The sequence below is a fragment of the Dendrobates tinctorius genome, unplaced genomic scaffold (assembly GCF_039654945.1).
Source record: "Dendrobates tinctorius isolate UK_male_01 unplaced genomic scaffold, ASM3965494v1 ptg000006l, whole genome shotgun sequence".
Taxonomy (NCBI): Eukaryota; Metazoa; Chordata; class Amphibia; order Anura; family Dendrobatidae; genus Dendrobates; species Dendrobates tinctorius.
Genome location: NW_027361674.1, coordinates 10648215 through 10668686, shown reverse-complemented (window position 1 = coordinate 10668686; position 20472 = coordinate 10648215).

Genomic DNA, 20472 nt, shown 5'->3' with positions numbered 1-20472 from the left:
TGCCCAGCTGCAAGTGTGCTATCGGAAAGAGTCTTCAGTGCAGCTGGATCAATCCTGACAGAAAAAAGGACCCGTCTGTCAACCCAAAATGTGGATGATCTAACCTTCATTAAAATGAACCACGCATGGGTTTCCAAGGATTTTGTCCCACCTTCCTCTGATGATACATAGGGTGACAGAAAAATGGCTTGCTTTGGTCCACCTCTTCCTGGGACTTGACCTATTTCACCTTTTGCATCAGCTGAATGTCCAACATCAACATATGCCACTTTCTAAAACTCCCTAACTGTGCTGCCTCCCCCCCCCATGGCCGGGGTCACCACCTAGCGCACGACACCGTGCGAGTGCCGTTGCCCTGGACAGGTGGGTAGGCCGACTCTTGGGCGCGGGCACTGGTACAGGGTCCTTCATAGTGCAATCAAGTGTCTCTGACGGTGGTGGTGCACACCCGCCGTCAGACACACCGCCATACTATGAGGGGCCCAGTGCCAGTACCGACGCCCACGAGTGGGCCCCCCTTGCTTGGGCAGGGCCCCAGCATTTGCAATCTTTACCTCTCCCTGCTCCTCCGCTCTGTAGTCTGGGCCGTCAAATCCATACTGTGCCTGACACCGTCTGAGCCTGCCTCCTGAGACATATATTTTGAATGTGTACGCTATCCATACATGTTATCCGGGGAAACGGTACCCTTTCTAACCTTTGTGCAATCACGTGCAATCCATACTGTGCCTGACACCGTCTGAGCCTGCCTCCTGAGACATATATTTTGAATGTGTACGTTATCCATACATGTTATCCGGGGAAACGGTACCCTTTCTAACCTTTGTGCAATCACGTGCAATCCATACTGGGCCTAACACCGTCTGAGCCTGCCTCCTGAGACATATATTTTGAATGTGTACGCTATCCATACATGTTATCCGGGGATACGGTACCCTTTCTAACCTTTGTGCAATCACGTGCAATCCATACTGGGCCTAACACCGTCTGAGCCTGCCTCCTGAGACATATATTTTGAATGTGTACGCTATCCATACATGTTATCCGGGGATACGGTACCCTTTCTAACCTTTGTGCAATCACGTGCAATCCATACTGGGCCTAACACCGTCTGAGCCTGCCTCCTGAGACATATATTTTGAATGTGTACTCTATCCATACATGTTATCCGGGGATACGGTACTCTTTCTAACCTTTGTGCAATCACGTGCAATCCATACTGGGCCTAACACCGTCTGAGCCTGCCTCCTGAGACATATATTTTGAATGTGTACACTATCCATACATGTTATCCGGGGATACGGTACCCTTTCTAACCTTTGTGCAATCATGTGCAATCCATACTGGGCCTAACACCATCTGAGCCTGCCTCCTGAGACATATATTTTGAATGTGTACGCTATCCATACATGTTATCAGGGGAAACGGTACCCTTTCTAACCTTTGTGCAATCACGTGCAATGCATACTGGGCCTAACACCGTCTGAGCCTGCCTCCTGATGTATAGACATATATTTTGAATGTGTACGCTATCCATACATGTTATCTGGGGATACGGTACCCTTTCTCACCTTTGTGCAATCACGTGTAATCCATACTGGGCGTGAGAACGGCTGGCGAGCTGTTAAGCAAGCTACAGCACCTGTGGTTTGCACACGTAAGTTTTTCACTTTTTCAGGAATGACGGTTAGGCCTAATTCCGGAACTGCGGTTGACCTGCACTTACTGGGAAATCATTGTTCGCGGGTAATAATTGTAATCAGTGATCCCCATCACTAACGTTGTTCAGCGGGTTATCTGCACCTGTAAGCGACAAACGCTGGCCTTTTCAGTGTAGCGCACATGCAGCCACGGACATGTAAGGGCATGACACACCAGTTATTGGCCAATCTCATGTGCCAGAGCCTCACGTGTCCCTCTAGTAAGCCGGACTCGGACCGCGGGGCATGACGAAGTCTCGTTCGTTAACGGAATTAAGCTTGCAATGTGTGCATCTGTTCTGTAGCTGGCATGGTTGAGGTTTCCCAGGTGGAGTCGAATTTAACCGTAGGCTCCACTCCTGGTGGTGCCCTTCTGGACATTCCTTTAAGGTTCAGCTTTGCAACCATACTGCCCACGTAAAACAAACACTTTGCCTTCATGAACGCTGTTTGGAGGGTCATGACTCGTGGGAATAACGCCGCCCAATCAGTTAACCTGCTAGAGAGATCCTTCGTTGCTCCCAAGCATGACATCACACTCCCTAGGAAGAAGGTAATGCCACTGTGGCGACCGTACTCCTGGGGGCGACACAAGTGCACTGATGCCCAGCCACTGCTCGATGAATCTGCTGGTACATTGACCCAGACCACTACATTCCCCTCGCACGCTACACGACCTGAATCTGACCCTGATGAAACTCAGGTTACCCTTCCCATATACAGTTCCATCTTACACGGTGACAAAGAGGAAGCTGCAGATGAAAGTGCAGGTTCGGCCCACCTGCCATCAGACACACCACCGTGCTATCAGGGGCCCTGTGCCAGTGCCATCGCCAACGAGTGGGCCCCCCCTGCTTGCCCAGGATCACAGCACTTGCAAAGATGAAATACTGTGCAGTGAGATGGAAGATGGGGACGACGAGGAATCCAGACAAGTACAGGGATTCCCTAGCGAGGAGACTTATTTGATTGTTTTCAATGTTGGGACAGCAATTTTTGGGGAGCACTATACTCTGGAGAATGATAGATGGGGCCCACCATACACTGGAACATTCCAAAGGTGGACATCAGACACTGGAGCAGCATTTACAGGGCCCATTATACACTAGAGCATTAGAAATGGGGCCCATTATGTTTGGAGCATTATTTGGGCCCATAAGACAGTGGAGCTTCATCCATGGGGACCAACATATACTGTAGCATTATGTGGAGCTCATCATATACTGTTTCAAACATTATATGGGACCAATGATTCTGTATGGAGAAATAGATGGGCCTCGTCATGAGATGTAAAAAGTGAGTTATTTTTCATTGTACTATACCGCTATTTCTCTGCCGTATCGGAGCATGATGAGTTGTGGTATGTGTTAAAGGGGCGCTCTTTCGCCCAGGGCACATGAAAACCTGCAGCCAGCCCTCCCCCCCCCACAACTTTAGCCAAATAACCCCCATTTTTCAGTGCGTAACTTGTATTATGAAGTTAATTAAGGTTGACAAGCTTAAGTAAGAAGAATTGATGCTTTTGGCATTCAAATGGGCACTGTAGGTGTGTTTCCTGTCCTCCTCTCACTGCCGACTTTTATTCCCCATTGACTTACATTGGGTTTCGTGTTTCGGGACGACCCCGACTTTTCCCTATAATCGGACGATCTTGCTCGACCCGACTTTTGGAAAAGTCGGGTTTCACGAAACGAAACGCGACCCTAAAAAACCACAAGTCGCTCAACTTTACTTATAACCCCACATACTTGCCAAGACGCACACACAATTGGCATGTGTCCTGTTTATTAGACTAGAACACAAGCATGATACCTGACAATCATGCATGTGTCTCTGTAGTTATGTGAGATTGTAACATCATTGGTTCTATTTACTTTTGATATGGAAGTGAGCAGCATGAAATGACCCTTTTAAATGGAAACAATGAAATTTCTCTTTTTTGCTGTGGTGGTGCTGCAGGGAAATGTAACACTTGTTGCTGAATTTTACCATAGAAAACAGCTGATTGCTGGAGGTTACAGAGATGGAATATCCTGTGATCAGCTTATTATCAGGGGTGACTCTTCTAACAAAAAAGGATTGTCCAAATCAGAGGACCCCTTTACATATACTATACATTTAGGGAACAGTTTCACTAGCTTCCAAGGAACGTTCATTAATCAGTGTAAACAGGCTGCCAATAACCTGAGGAATGAGCATGACGTTCGTTGAGTGAATTTTTAAGTTTCTCTAATCCTATCCAAATAGGCTATTAAATGACCAAAGAGATGGCCTTCTTTTTCTGACAAAGAGTAATTTCTACTTCACTTAAGGCCCTTTTACATTTAGCGATGCACCAGCGATCCGACCAGCGATCCGACCCGGTCAGGATCGCTGGTGCATCGCTAAATGATCGCTAGTGAGCTGTCACACAGGCAGACCTCACAGCGATGCAGCAGCGACGCAGCGCACGATACTCACCTTTCACACACAGCGATCCTGACGTCTTCCCGCCTGCCTCCACGCGTCGCTCGTCGTCACAGCAGGAAGCCCCAGCAGGAAGCTGATGACGAGAAATGGAGCCGGACATTCTCGCGCAATCAGCGATGGACAGCGGGGGAGCCGGTCGGAAGTAAGTATCACACACTATAACTTCACAAAATCGGTGACGTTATAGCGATATCGCTATGTGTAAAACCCCCTTTAGTTCACTGAAGTGTACTCTTTGTACTAGATCTTTAACAGCTATTGTACCTTGTAAGACTTCCTTATGCCATGACCTGCTGGTGTCATTCATTCAGTCCAAGTATTTTTGAGATATTACTGTTTACAGAGTTTAATGCTCGACGTCAAAGAGTTTGACTCTTCTGTTTCAGCCAAACAATATATTTCATATAAAAAACAAAGAAGCTATATTTGTTTAAAGAAAACACGATACATCTGGATAGGAGACTGTTATATCCAATATTCATTTTAATGATAAATAGAAGTAATAAGGCACAATTATCAATTTATCACAGGTCAAGATATCAGGTTGACAAACAAGCCTTAGGGGTACTTCACACATAGCGAGATCGTTAGCAAGATCGCTGAACGTCACAGGTTTTGTGATGCAACAGTGACCTTGCCAGTGACCTCGCTACGTGTGACACATGGCAGCGACCGGCCCCCCGCTGTGATATCGCTGATCGTGCTGGAATGTCCTAGGCCATTTTTTGATCGTTGTTGTCCCGCTGGCCAGCATGCATCGCTGTGTTTGACGCCATAACAACGACGAGCGACCTCATTGTCGACTCTGAACTCAGGGACGCAGGCGTGATTTTGCTTTGTCTTTTCAATACCCCCTCAGCTCCGATTGGTGGTCTCAAATTAGGATCTTTGTAGCATTTCCTTTTTTAGGTCAGCTATCAATTATATGCAATCATAACATTTCACATGTACAGTTATAATAATCCGTGTCCCCGTGTCAATGACTGTGGATCCACCAATAAATAGCGCACTAGTGACTCAGACAGGGACACTGAAGCAAACCACGTAGTGATAGCGCAGTAGTGGCCACCAATTGGAGCAGAGGGGCATGGAAAAGGCAACGCTGAAGCACGCCTATCGAGGTCTGAGTCGTCAGAATAGCTGCTGTGTGACAAGGTCGTCGCCAAGGTCGTTATACGGATTGTTGCTGCGTCGTTGAGTAGATCTGCCTGTTTGATAGCTTACTAGCGACCATGTAGCGACGCACCAGCGATCCTTACCAGATCCTATCATTGTCGGGATCGCTGGAGTGTCGCTTAGTGTAACGGGACCATTAGAGTTTAATTACTTCATAAATCAATACTACATGTGAAAATACTAAACTTTGTAATTTACCAGAAAAATCTGCTTCTTTCTCAACCAGAACTGGCTGAAGAAGAAGCAGTTTTCTCTGAGGAGGATATAGAACAAAATTTATTTTTTTCATGTGCACTATCAATTTATAAAATTAAAATTAAAGAGACGGTACGGTTACTGTTTACCATGTTCTGATAATTGCTACAAAAGTGCAAAAATCTACCTATTTTTAGTTGATAGCAAATTAAAATTCAATTGACATTGACACTGGAATCAAATAATAGCATTTAGTTACAGAGCTAACAGATTACCGGTATATCAAAGAAGAGAATCTCCTGCTCAGTTTCCCACTCGACTTGCCAGAAAAGGGATGTAGTGCAACCATGTATTACATGGCTGTCCATTCATTTGTGCCATGAAATATTGCTTTTCCATAGCAGAAATGTGACATTTTCCACACCTCAAGATAACAGATCATTGGCATGCTTCCAAGTTGGGGTTATCCATCATATGACATGTGAAGAACATGAGCCACCGCACCCATGAAGCATCCAAATATCAAACTAAGCTTCAGAGACTGGGAGTTCTGTGGAAACTGTTTGGGTAAGAATACAAGGACAGAACAATGGAAAGGACACCATTGTAGGCATTTACTACAGGCCGCCTGTGCAAGCTGAAGCTATGGATGAACTCTTTATGTATCAAATGGCCAAGTTCTCCAAAAAATATGACATAGTTGTCATGGGAGATTTCAACTATCCAGACATTTGTTGGGAATCTCTCTCAGGCAAAACTAACAGGTCAAGGAAATTCTTATCCTCTCTTGCTGACAACTTTATCTTCCAAAAGGTAAGGGAGAAAACAAGGGGAACTGCTACCTTGGATCTAATCCTTATAAACAGGGAGGAAATGGTTGAGGAGGTAAAAGTGGCTGGGACCCTAGGAGGTAGCGACCATGCTATTTTAGAATTTTGGATAACTAGAGGCGGAAGACCTGTGAAGACTCAGACGTCAAGGTTAGATTTCAGAAAGGCAGATTTTAAGGGATTCAGAAAGAGAATTGGAGGGATCCAATGGCTGGATATCCTTAAAGACAAAAATGTCCAGGAAGGATGGGAAATCTTGAAAAATGAAATTCTCAAAGCACAGTTGTTAACAATTCCGAAAAGAGGGAAGAATAGGAAGCAGTTAAGGAAACCAGGATGGATGAACACAGAACTTAAGCACATGCTAAAAAGGAAGAAAAAAATGTTTATAAAATGTAAAGAGGGAGGCATATCTAAAGAAGAATATAATGCTGTCTGCAGAACCTGCAGGGCACAAATCAGATTATCTAAAGCTGAAAATGAATTGAGGCTTGCAAGAGATGTCAAAAGCAATAATAAAGGATTTTGGGGATATGTCAAAAGTAAAAGAAAAGTCAAAGATGCTATAGGATTTTTACAGGATGAAAATGATGAAATGGTAAGACAGGATGTTGAGAAGGCTGAACTTTTAAATTCCTATTTTGCATCTGTTTTCTCTCAGAAAGGAAATGTAACATCAACTGTTATTCACTGTCCTATTAAGGGAATAGAAGAATCCAGGATATCTATAAACAGAAAGATAGTGAGGAAATACTTAGCTAGCCTAAATGAATTCAAGTCTCCAGGTCCAGATGAATTACACCCCAGAGTACTGAAGGAGATAGCAGAAGAAATTTTTGAACCCCTCTCTATAATCTTTGAAAATTCTTGGAGAACAGGAGAAGTGCCAGAAGACTGGAGAAGAGCAAATGTTGTTCCTATCTTCAAAAAGGGGAAGAAGGTGGACCCAGGTAACTATAGGCCGGTGAGTCTGACTTCTATACCAGGAAAGATCTTTGAACAAATTATTAAACAACATGTATGTCAATACCTGGATAAGAATGAAGTGATTAAACAGAGTCAGCATGGGTTTGTAACTAATAAGTCATGTCAGACTAACTTAATTTCCTTCTATGACGGTATCACTGATTGGGTGGATCAAGGAAATGCTGTAGATATAGTATATCTTGACTTCAGCAAAGCATTTGACAAAGTCTCTCATACAATCCTTATTGAAAAAGTGACTAAGTATGGAATGGACAAGGCAACTGTTAGGTGGATTCATAACTGGCTTAGTGATCGGACCCAAAGAGTGGTCGTAAATGGCTGCACATCCAGTTGGAAGAATGTCTCAAGTGGGGTACCACAGGGCTCTGTCCTGGGCCCTGTATTGTTCAACATCTTTATCAACGATTTAGATGAAGGAATTGATGGTAAACTGATTAAATTTGCTGATGACACAAAGCTAGGAGGGATAGCTAATACTAGAGAAGAGAGAGAGAGGATTCAAAAAGATTTAAATAAACTGGAGAAGTGGGCAGCAACTAACAGAATGGTTTTTAACAGGGAGAAATGCAAAGTACTACATCTGGGCAATAAAAATGGAAAAAGCATATATAGAATGGGAGGAATAGGGCTAAGTGACAGCACATGTGAAAAAGACTTGGGTATACTAATAGATCACAGACTGAATATGAGTCAACAGTGTGATGCAGCAGCAAAAAAGGCAAATGCAATTCTAGGATGTATTAACAGAAGCATACAGTCTAGATCACGTGAAGTCATTATTTCCCTCTACTCCTCTTTGGTCAGACCTCATCTGGAATATTGTGTCCAGTTTTGGGCACCACATTTTAAAAAAGACATCAACAAACTGGAGCAAGTTCAGAAAAGAGCGACCAGAATGGTGACCGGTCTGCAAACCCTGTCTTATGAGGAAAGGTTGCAGGATTTGGGAATGTTTAGTTTGCAAAAGAGAAGACTGAGAGGAGACTTAATAGCTGTCTACAAATATCTAAAGGGCTGTCACATTGTAGAAGGATCAACTTTATTCTCATTTGCACAAGGAAAGACTAGAAGCAATGGGATGAAACTGAATGGGAGGAGACACAGATTAGATATTAGAAAAAACTTTTTGACAGTTAGAGTGATCAATGAGTGGAACAGGCTGCCACGAGAAGTGGTGAGTTCTCCTTCAATGGAAGTCTTCAAACAGAGGCTGGACAGACATCTGACTGGGATGATTTAGCGAATCCTGCTTTGAGCAGGGGGTTGGACCAGATGGCCCAGGAGGTCCCTTCCAACTCTACGATTCTATGATTCTATGATTCTATGATTCTATCTTCACATCACGTTTTACCCTCACATCATTGGCTCTGTCGGGGCTTATGCTTGAAGTCACACGTAGCTTTATGGTTTCTCTTAGTGGAAATCTTTGAAACAAAGCTTGCAGTATAACATTAAAGATTTTGTAAAACTAAAAAAGTGGTTTGGTACCGTGTTAGCCAGTAGAAAAAATATATAAAGTGCTCTCAGTGAGAGAAACAAAATAGGAATCTTGTGGGTTTGATACCTTTTAATGGCTAACAAATAATAGTGAATGATGTTACAAAGCATGTTTTCGAGACAACTTACGTCTCTTCATCAGGCTAATATATTAAAGATTTCAACTCACTACAACACCTCCATGACAGGGTAGTTTTCCCTCTCCCTCTTCCCAGAGCCATAACTTTATTTTTCCACCAACACAGACAAATATTGATATCTTTTTGTGAGACAAGTTGTAGTTTTGAATGAATCCATTCATTTGATCATATAATATACCAAAAAACAATAAAAAAAAAATGCCAAATGGAATGAAATGTTAAAATAATTTTGCCATTTGTTTTTGGGTTTTGCTTTGATATTGTTCATTGTGTTGTAAAAATAACCTAGGATAATGATTCTTTAGCGTGATTACAGCAATATCTTAAAAGTCTTTCAGATAATTAAAGGGACTCAGTCACCCATTTTTAGTGATATCATGTAAATCATGTATCAATCGTCTGGGGCATTTTCAATGCGCAAGAGTGGAAACACTATGTGAATGGCAGGAAGAAGAAGAAATGCATAGAGCAAGACAGGGAGGGGGGAGAAGGCGAATAAGCCCCGCCCATCGGACCGGACTGCAGCGATTTACATACATCTCAATCGAGATAAAAAAGGTATTTATGCATCAAAGGTGCAGGGTGAGGGGGAAGCAAAAGTTCTAATAGAATCCTTATGTGACACACTATTGAATGATATCTTTACATGATATCACTAAAATGGGTGACAGATTCCCTAGTGATTAAAAAATTCAGAACAAATAATATTTGGTTTGTGTTTCTATTTTTGGGGTGTAAGGAGTCATGTCTCTCATTGTGGAGAGTGTACATACCTGACATGACAGTGTAAGGAGACTTTTAGGTCACGCAATGCTCTTCTGGGAAATTAAATATGCAAATTGCCTCTTCAGAGAAGAGGACTTGAGCTTCAGTGACACCCATTGAAAGTAGCAATCCTAAAAGTCAATATCGACCCTTTAACAAGCCTTGCCACATGACTTAGGATAAAAGCCATACTAGAATCTCAGTGTTCGACTATGTCATATGATAAAGCTCATTAAAGGGTAGATGTTGACTTTTAGGATTGCTACTTTCAATAGGTGGCATAGAGTTCAAGTCCCCTTCTTCCTTAGAGAGGCAATTTGCAAATTTAATTTCCCAGAGGAGCATTGCACAGCCTATAAGTCTCCTCCATTGACCTGTGTGAGAGCTTAATTTTTTTTGTGTGGTGAGTTGACATTTTAATTTTGGGGTATATGCAATCTTTTTAATTACTTTTTATTGTATTTCTTTGGGGAAGTGCAGTGACAAAAAATTGATTATTCTGTCATTTTTCTTTTCAGTGTGGTTTAAATAATTTTATATGTTGATAGCTGAACTTTGAAACATACAACAATGTGAAATATTACATTTATGCTACTTTCATTTTGATCTGGGTTAAATGGAGTGATTGAAACTTTTTTCCATTTATTTTATGTTTTAGCAGTCCTAGGGGACTTGAACCCGTGACTGTTTAATCGCTTGTTCTATATACTGCAATACCGTAGTATTGTATTACATGGGTACAATAGTCATCTCCTAGGAAGCCAAACCAAAGTCAAGTCAAGCACCAAGCTCAGCTTCATAGGAGCACCAACTCAAACATGACAGCCATAAGAGCACCCACGCAACTGGGCCACTTAAATGTCGCTGTCAGAGATTGATTATCCCTCCACAGCGATCTGCCCTTATTTTAGACATATTATATTTTTTATTCTCTCTTCACACAAAGCATTTGACAAAACATCAAAAGAAGGAGAAATTATTAACAACAATTTATTATTCAATTTTCAATATATTTAATCCCAAATTGCACTCTATACATATTTTTTACATTCCTGAAGAAATCCTTAGTGTGACTGCAATTATGAGCTCTTGTTAGGAGCAGTGAAAAATAAAAAGCTTTTCTAAATTGATCACTAGAGAAGTCATCAAAACAATATCACCGCATCATGAAGTTTTGATGCTTCATCAATTTCGTCACTAAATAATTTATCTAATTAGTCCACTGATAGAAATTTTATTTTGTCTTAATTATTAATGTATCATAGATTTTAAATTATTTCATTAATGAGAACTGATATTAGCGAAGTCGAATAAGGTAACCACCAATTGTATTTAAAAAAAAGGTACATAATGCAAAAGTACAAAAAACAAGCCAATAAATAGCCATTTAACTATGAAGGCTCCTTTTCGCTTTACGTAGTATTTTAGCAGTTAGACCATAGTTTATATTACAGAGATGCTCTTTGAGAATCATCTATTATGGAGGAATCAGCTTGTTAGTCCTTCAGTTATACACCTGCATAAAAATATGCCCAATATGCACCAAAAAACGATCCCAAAATTGTTCAGAGAGGCCGCACACTTGCTAATGATTATAAGGACTCAAGAAGTGATGACTCTAGCAATTAAACATTGGTCAATTATCTTTTGGAAAATCCCTTTGCACAGGGCCAGACTGGGACTTAATTTCAGCCCTGGCAATAATAATGGCACAGGCCTATGATCCTCACACTGGCTTTCCAAGATGGATGTTTCTATTACAAATATGACCATGCTTGACATGGAAGGAAATAAAAATGTACTGCAATTAAAATGTACGGTAATTCCAAAATGCATACCAGGCCTCTTTTCTCCTGATTATTAGACAATATCGAGATCCTGTTACATTGACAAAATGATGTATGGCATAAGTAGTTCAGTGCACGGGGGAAGGATCGGTACTAAGTGAATGTGTAGAAGCTGTGCAACTTAGAGGGAAAACTTGGAGCCTAACCAGAATCATAGAGAGCCTAAGATATCTTTTGATTCCATGCTTCACAAACACCTCAGCATGTTGCTTGGATGAGAGGGCGCCATATAGTTGTCGGGGTCTATAAAGAAATCTGTCTTACCCCTTCAAAAAAATGAATATAATAAATGTAAGCACCAAATACAATCCAGATGTAATAGTATGTTACGGTCATGGCCAAGTGTTGACATGCTTGAAATTGTTCCAGAAATATTAAGTATTTCTGCCCGAAAATGATTGGAATTACACATTTTGTTATACATGTGTTTATTTCTTTGGTGTGTATTGGAACACAAAAAAAAAAAAACAGAAAAAAAGGAAAATTGGACATAATTTCACGCAAAATCCAAAAAATGGGCAAAACTGTTGATACCTTTCCAAAATTGTGGTTAAATAACTTTGTTTCAGGTATGTGATGCTTGTTCAAACTCACCAGTGGCAAGCAACAAGTGTGGGCAATATAAAATTGACATATTAAACCAGATAAAAAGGGGAAAAGTGGGCACAATCTTTGAATTGTGTGTTTGTTTGTGTCACACTAAGCATGGAGAACAGAAAGAGGAGAAGAAAACTGTCTGAGGACTTGAGAACCAAAATTGTTGAAAAATATGATCAATCTCAAAGTTACAAGTTCATCGCCAGAGATCTTGATGTTCCTTTGTCCATGATATGCAACATAATCAAGAAGATTACAACCCATGGCATGGCAGCTAATATCATTGGAAGAGGATGGTAGAGAAAAACTGATGAAAAGGTTGAAGCACAGGATAGTCTGGGTGGTGGATAAGCAAAGAACTTCAAGGTGTCCTGAAGGATCAAGGTGCATCAGTGTGGGTGGGTTTTCCAGTAGGATAATGACCCCAAACATACTTCAAGAAGCACCCAGAGTTGGATGGAAACTAAGGGGTGGAGAGTTCGGAAGTGGCCAACAATGCATCTGGATCTAAATCCCATTAAACTCCTATGGAGAGATCTTAAAATTGTTGTAGGGAGAGGCCCCCTTTAAATATGAGAGACCTGGAGCAGTTTCCAATATAAGAGTAGTTCAAAATTCCATCTGAGAGGTGTAAGAAGCTTTTTGATGGTTATAGGAATCAATTGATTGCAGTCATTTATTCCAAAAAGTGAGCAATCAATTATTAAGTTGAGGGTGCCAGCAATTTTGCCTGGCCCATTTTTAAGGTTTTTGTGCAAAATTATGCCTACATTTGGTTTGGTTTTCACTGACTGTTTGCTAGGAGAAGTCTGAGATACAACCAGCGTCGGACTGGAGCACCTTGGGCCCACCAGAGAAAATCATTCTTGGGGTCCACTATGTAGTTACATAGAAATAAATTCAAGACCACCAATTGTGTGGTAAAAAGGCTAATATTAGGATATAATATAAGGTAGTACACATCTTAATTATGTAGCAGGGGTTGGGGTAGCCCCCTCATAGAATGTTAAGAAGCCCCCTTCATAGAATATAGTGTAGCCTCCCTCATGGAATATAATGCAGCCCCCCAATAGAATATAATGCAGCCCATTCATAGAATATAATGCAGCCCCCCAATAGGGTATAATACAACACCCTACAAAATACAATACACCCCCCTCATAAGGTATAATGTAGCCCCCATAGAATATAATGTAGCACCTTCATATGGCATAATACAGCCCCCCTCATATAGTATAATGCAGCCCTCCACAGAATATAATGTAACCCCCTCAGAGTATAATGTAACCCCCTCATAGGCAGCCCCCATAGAAGTTAATGGAGCCCCCTCATAGGGCATAATGCTGCTCCCCTCATATATTATGATGTAGCACCCTGAGAGAATAATGCAGCCCCCCACAGAATATAATGTAGCCTACACATAGGGTATAATGCAGCCCCCTTCCACCTCCATCATTGTTCTTCCCCTCCTCCCCATCATTGCCCTTATCACCACCTCCATCATTGCCTTCTCACCCACCACCTCCATCATTGCCTCCTCACCCACCACCATTGTCCTTTCCACCACTACCATCATTGTCCTTTACACCACAACCATCATTGCTTTCTCCCCACCACCCCCATCATTGCCCAGTCCAACACTTCTATCATTGCCTCCCCCACCACCATCATCATTGTCCTTTCCACCACAACCATCAATACCTTCTCCCCCACCACCCCATCATTGCCCATTCCACCACCTCATTGCCTCCCCCACCACTATCACCATTGCCTCCCCACCACCATCATTGACCCCCACCATCATCATGGCTTCCTCCCCCACCACTCCATCATTTTTTCCACCAACAGCAACATTGTCTTCTCCTCACCATCCCATCACTGCTCTCTCCATCACCCACATCATTGCCAATCTCCAATATCTCCAATACACACACAACACCACTATTGCCTCCTCCCCACCACCATTGCTCTTTCCACCACTACCATCATTGTCCTTTACACCACAACCATCATTGCTTTCTCTCCCACCACCCCTATCATTGCCCATTCCAACACTTCCATCATTGCCTCCCCCATCACCATCATTATTGTCCTTTCCACCACAACCATCATTACCTTCTCCCCCACCACCCCATCATTGCCCATTCCACCACCTCCATCATTGCCTCCCCCACCACCATCATCATTGCCTCCCCCACCACCATCATTGCCTTCTCCCCACAACCCCATCACTGCTCTCTCCATCACCTACACCACTGCCAATCTCCAATATCTCCAATACACACACAACACCACTATCACACAGACAGCACCACACACAGAAAGCACCGCACCACATAAACACACAGCTGCACAAACGCAGGCAGGCAGAGACACACACACAGCACCCGCTCACCTCTCTGCACATTCCCAGCAGCCGCAGCACATCCCAGCAGCTTCCTTTCTGAAACAGCCACGCTGAATGATGACGTCATCCAGTCAGACAGGAAGTGCCAGGCGGGCAGGCAGGAAAGAGGACAGCGTTCGGATCCCTGCAGCTCCACTCCGGTCCCAAGCTGCAGGGATCACAATCAGGGTTTGCCGCCCTAACATTGACCGCTATTAAAGTGAAATGGTATTCACTCCTCTCCACGCCCGTGGGGGCATGGGAAAGCGTGAATATTCATTTCTCTTTAGCAGCGGGGACAGGCTCCTGTCTCCAGCTGCTGGTCTCTGGCATCATGAGGGCCCCTGTTATGATTGAGTCACCGAGGAGGAAAAAACAAAAATGCAAGCTCAGCCCAGAAAATCAGAGAGGTTGGAAACTAGTGGATTGCAGACCCCTAATCCTCTCAATCAACTAGCAGTAGCCGTGGAGTGTTGCTACGGTGATCCTAGACACCTCGTCACAGCCAGAGATCTAAATAAGCCTATAGAGAGAAAAGGGAAAAACTGACTGCCCCAGAGCAGACCCCAAAGCAATAGGCAGCCCCCAACATATAATGACGGTGAAGCAAGATGAAAACACTAACACAGATAGAAAGATAGGATGAGCAAACGATGGGGCCCAAGCTAACTAAAAAGGATAGGACAGAAAAGCTGCTGTCTGCAATCCGAGAAAACCCTCCTAAAAATATTACCAACACAACTGATAAGCAAAAAGGACCCTGAAGTCACTAGACTTCAAACCCTATATCAGCACTCAGAATATTCTGAAAGCAGAGCAAAAGAGAACACTGATCAAGGAATAAGAATCCAGCACACCCCCATCGGACGATGCCTGCACAGCCCCCCGAAGCCTGCACAGCCCCCCGGCAGGCCGGCACAGCCCCCCGGCAGGCCGGCACAGCCCACCGGAGCCTGCACAGACCACCGGCAGGCTGGCACACCCCACCGGAGCCTGCACAGACCACCGGCAGGCTGGCACAGCCCCCCGGCAGGCCGGCACAGCCCACCGGAGCCTGCACAGCCCCCCCAGCAGGCCGGCACAGCCCCCCGGCAGGCCGGCACAGCCCCCGGCAGGCCGGCACAGACCACCGGAGCCTGCACAGACCCCCTGGCAGGCCGGCACAGCCCCCCGAAAGGCCCGTACAGACCCCAGAGAGGCTGTACAAGGCAAAAACAGGGTTTTTCTTATTCCGATACCGGAAGTCCCATAGACTTGAATGGGACTTCCGGTATCGGAATCGGCGATACCGATACTTTTTTTTAAGATCGGCCGATCCATTCCGATCCGATACTTTGAAGTATCGGACGGTATCGCTCAACTCTACTAATGACATAGAGGGAACAGGAAATCCCACCATAGTATCTTTTACGGCTTCTGACAAACCCTTCCGACAGAGAGCTGCCAAGGCATTATCATTCCAGGTAGTAAGGACCGCCCACTTTCGGAATTTTTGACAGTACAATTCTGCAGAATCTCGACCCTGGCTCAATGCCAACAGGGTCTTTTCAGCCTGATCAATAGCATTAGGTTCGTCATACAACAACCCCAAGGCTTGAAAAAATGCGTTCACATTAGTCAGAATAGGATCATCTGGTTTCAAAGAAAACGCCCAATCCTGGGAATCGCCAAGCAGCAAAGAGATGACAATTTTAACCTGCTGCACGGAGCTCCCTGACGAGTTAGGCTTCAAGGCAAAAAATAATTTACAATTATTTTTGAAATTCAAAAATTTAGACCGATCCCCAAAAAACACATCAGGAGTAGGGATCTTTGGTTCAGCAGCATGTAAATGAGCAAGGTAGGCGGAAATTCCCTGCACTTCCGCAGCGAGCTGCTCCACACGATCAGACAATTGCTTTATCTCCATTGAGAGAAAAAAAATTCCCCCTACGGCCTCAGAGATATAGAGGAAAAAATATACACACTAGGATCTGCGGTATGGCTGGTGATTCTGTTATGAATGAGTCACCGTAGGAGGCAAAAACAGAAATACTAGCTAAGTCCAGAAAACCAGAGAAGTTGGCAGCTATCGGATTACAGACCCCTGACCCTATCAACAACAACTAGCAGTAGCCATGGGGGGTTCCTACGGTGCCCTAGACCCCTCGATCACAGCCAGAGAACTACATAGCCTAAAGACAGAAAGGGAAAGCTAAACTGCCCCAGAGCAGACCCAAAGCAATAGGCAGCCCCCAACATATAATGACGGTGAAGCAAGATGAAAAAACACTCACACAGATAGAAAGATAGGCTGAGCAAAAGTTGGGGCCCAAGCTAACTACATAGGACAGGATAGAAAAGCTGCTGTCTGTAATCCGCCAAATCCCTATCAAAACAAGAGCCAACAGCTGATAGGGAAAAAAGCCTTGAAGACGCTAGGCTTCAAAAAGACTATATCAGCCCTCAGGTATCTTCTGAAGACAGAGCAAAAAGGAATTCAGCACACCCCAGCAGGGAATGGCAGAAATCCAGAAAAACAAGGAAAAACAAAACCAAAACACAAATGCAAAAGGCAGAGCAGAAAACTTAGCTTTTGAGGAGCAGGAATCAGACTGGTCTCCTAGAATCCCTCAGAGAGATCACCAGCAAGACAGAAGGGCGTCGGCTGCCTTATATCCAGTCAGCAATTCCCGTCACCCAGTCATCATCATCCTGCTCAGATGCTTGGTAATCAGCCTCACTACCTTCCTTCACCAGAAGAGGGAGTTCATCAGACCTCAATGGTGAAGGGGAAAATGAACTCACAACAAAAGGACCCTGAAGTCACTAGACTTCAAACCCTATATCAGCACTCAGAATATTCTGAAAGCAGAGCAAAAGAGAACACTGATCAAGGAATAAGAATCCAGCACACCCCCAGCCGGGGATGGCTGAACTCCAAAACAAGGTAAACAAAACCAAAACTAATAAGTTCAATAGCAGAGCAAAAACTTATCTTTGGAAAGGAGGAATTAGACTGGTCTCCAAGAATCCAACAGAGAAATCACCAGCCACTCAGAAGGGCGTCGGCTGCCATATATCCAGTCTGAAGTTCCTGTTACCCAGTCGCAATCCACCTGATCAGGTGTTTGGTTTCTTTCATCCAAATCAGCCTCACTACCTTCCTTCACCAGAAGAGGGAGACCCTCGGACACAAAAGGTGAATGAACAGATGAGCTCACAACAGGCCCCCCTTGACTCAGGGGCCCTATAGCAGCTGGGTGTGCAGCTATTAACGACATGCCACTGGCTGGGGGGCCCCTGGAGCAGTGGGGGCCCTAGACAGCTGCTGGCCAATATGCCAGCAGGTGTCAGTGCCTGGGCCCACCGGAGAATCCTCCGGTTCTCCAGTGGGCCAGTACGACCCTGGAAACAACCATCAGTTTTTTTTGCATACGAAAATAAACAAATTACTGAGGGTGAAAACTGACTCGCTGAACACTGATAAAAATCTGATACAGTACACTGATGAAAATTTGTTTATTCACATGCATAAAAGAAAAGGATGTCATCATCAAGCCTTAGACCCTAATGTCCACCCACTGACTATTGCCATTGCTAAAAAATGCAGTTTATTCCAGGTATAACACATCCATCCTAGAGGGTACTATTAAAAAATAAGTTTTAATTAAATCATAGTTTAAAAAATTCAATATAGTAGCAAGAGCCCAAATCCAAACATAACATCTACTATCAAGATACTACAAACCACAGAAAAGCATTCCCATGCTTTCATAAGAATGCTAGCTATCATATCTGATTAGTGTGCTAGGACTAAGGCTAGTTTCACATTTGCGTATGGAGGAGCTGCGGACTTCCTCCATGAAGCTCCACCCACTGCCACACCTCCTTCGTCAAACTCGGCCTACTTCCGCATACTTCTACATTCGGCCTGCGTGCCCTATCTTTAACATTGGGTACGCAGGTCATGCGGATGTATGCGGATAATAGCTACACTTGGGTACTTACCTTGTTAGGGCAGGAGCAACTGCAGCAAGCACGACATTATTGATTACAATATGCACGAAGGTAAATGTGGTCTATGCACATAATTCTGGAAGAGCAGTTTGCTATAAACCTCCTTCCAATAGATAAAGGATTGATTGGTCATCAAGTGAATAATTCTTCACTATATAGGTATTGTAAGGTAGCGCTTATTGTTAGTGTTGGGGAACACTGCGATATTGCGATATTGATACACACAGGAACACTTTCACTTAAAACAGTCCAATGCAATTTATTGTGCCATTATAAACCGCACCGTAAGGCCGGTTTCACATTTGCGTATCAGGCCGCAGTGACGGCCTGCGCATGGCCGCCGCTAAGCCCCACCCCCTGCCGCGCCTCCGCCGGTAGCTCCGCCTATCGACGCATGACGCTGCATGCGTCCTGCGTCCCCTATCTTTATCACTGGGGACGCAGGCCGTGCGCAGTATGCGTTTGGCGGCACATGCGTCCTTTTGTCGAGGCGCCGAGCGCAACCAAATTGCTACAGGTTGCGTTTGGCGCTGGTCGGCGCACCATCAAAAGGACGCATGTGCCGCCAAATGCATACTGCGCATGGCCTGCGTCCCCAATGATAAAGATAGGGGAAGCAGGACGCATGCAGCGTCATTCGTCGATAGGCGGAGCTACCTGCGGAGGTGCGGCAGGGGGCGGGGCTTAGCGGCGGCCTTGCGCAGGCCGTCGCTGCACCCTGATACGCAAATGTGAAACCAGCCTAAGCCATGTTATACTTCACAGACTCACACATAGTCCACAACATTACGGCTTGAATACGCTGTCCCTAAACACGCTGGACCTCTTTGTCCAGTTACCGTGGGTGACCACATGCTCTACACTTCATTAATGTCCATAGAATATCGCAGGCACCAACAATTATATCCCCATGATCGGGGTTACCTCGCAGAAGCTCCTGCTCCAGATGCCAACTCTGGTAGTCCTCTCTCTCGGGGAATCTGCCGAACTGGGATCACCATCCCGGACAACTCCTTGCTCACCAGGCCACCTGACAGTCCTGATCCACAGACAGACAGTAGGTCCCCCAATGCAGTGCCGTCCCTGACTCTGCAAACACACGTGGCCTGTCTGTATGCTATTCAGAATGTCTGTCCCCACTTTGTTTTCCAATAATTTTTTTTTTTTTTATTAAGGTATTTCAAATTTAACAAACATAGGAAAAAAGGGTATGGGAAATGGGATACAGAAGGAAAGGGAAGGGAAAAGAAAATACAATAGGAAACTCAATGAGTGATCATTTATAGCCATTACTCCATAAGCATCTTAAAGCTAAAAGCTAAGAATATAACTAAAACTTAACATCTGAAGTCTAAAATCTAAAATAAACAGAAGAAAAGAAAATTAAGATCCTATCTGGATTCATCAGTGACAACAAAACTAGTTTTTTGTCTGTCCCCACTTTGGAACCGTCCAACACACAGGCCTCACTGGGTGCTATTCAGGGATCCAACCCTCCTCCCAGGGTCTCCCAACACACCGGCCACCAGGTCCAGGGACTCAGTGGGTGCTATTCAGGATGTCTGTCTCCTCCTGAGACCATCCAACACTCACGCTCACCAGGTCCAAGGTCACAGCAAGTGCTCCAGGGATCCGATTCTTCTCCCAGAATCTCCCAACACTGACCCTTCAGGACACACTCTCTCCCCATGTGACCAGACCTCAGGCACACTATATGGTACATAACCACACCCACAGGTGAGGTATGGATCACATGGTCATGACCTCACTACAGGTCCTATTCCACACACAGCCAAACACATACAGGCTTTGCATTGGGTGTTCAGACACATGCCCCTGGGTGGATTTGTAGGTGACTGGTCCCACCCATCTCACCAAGTCACC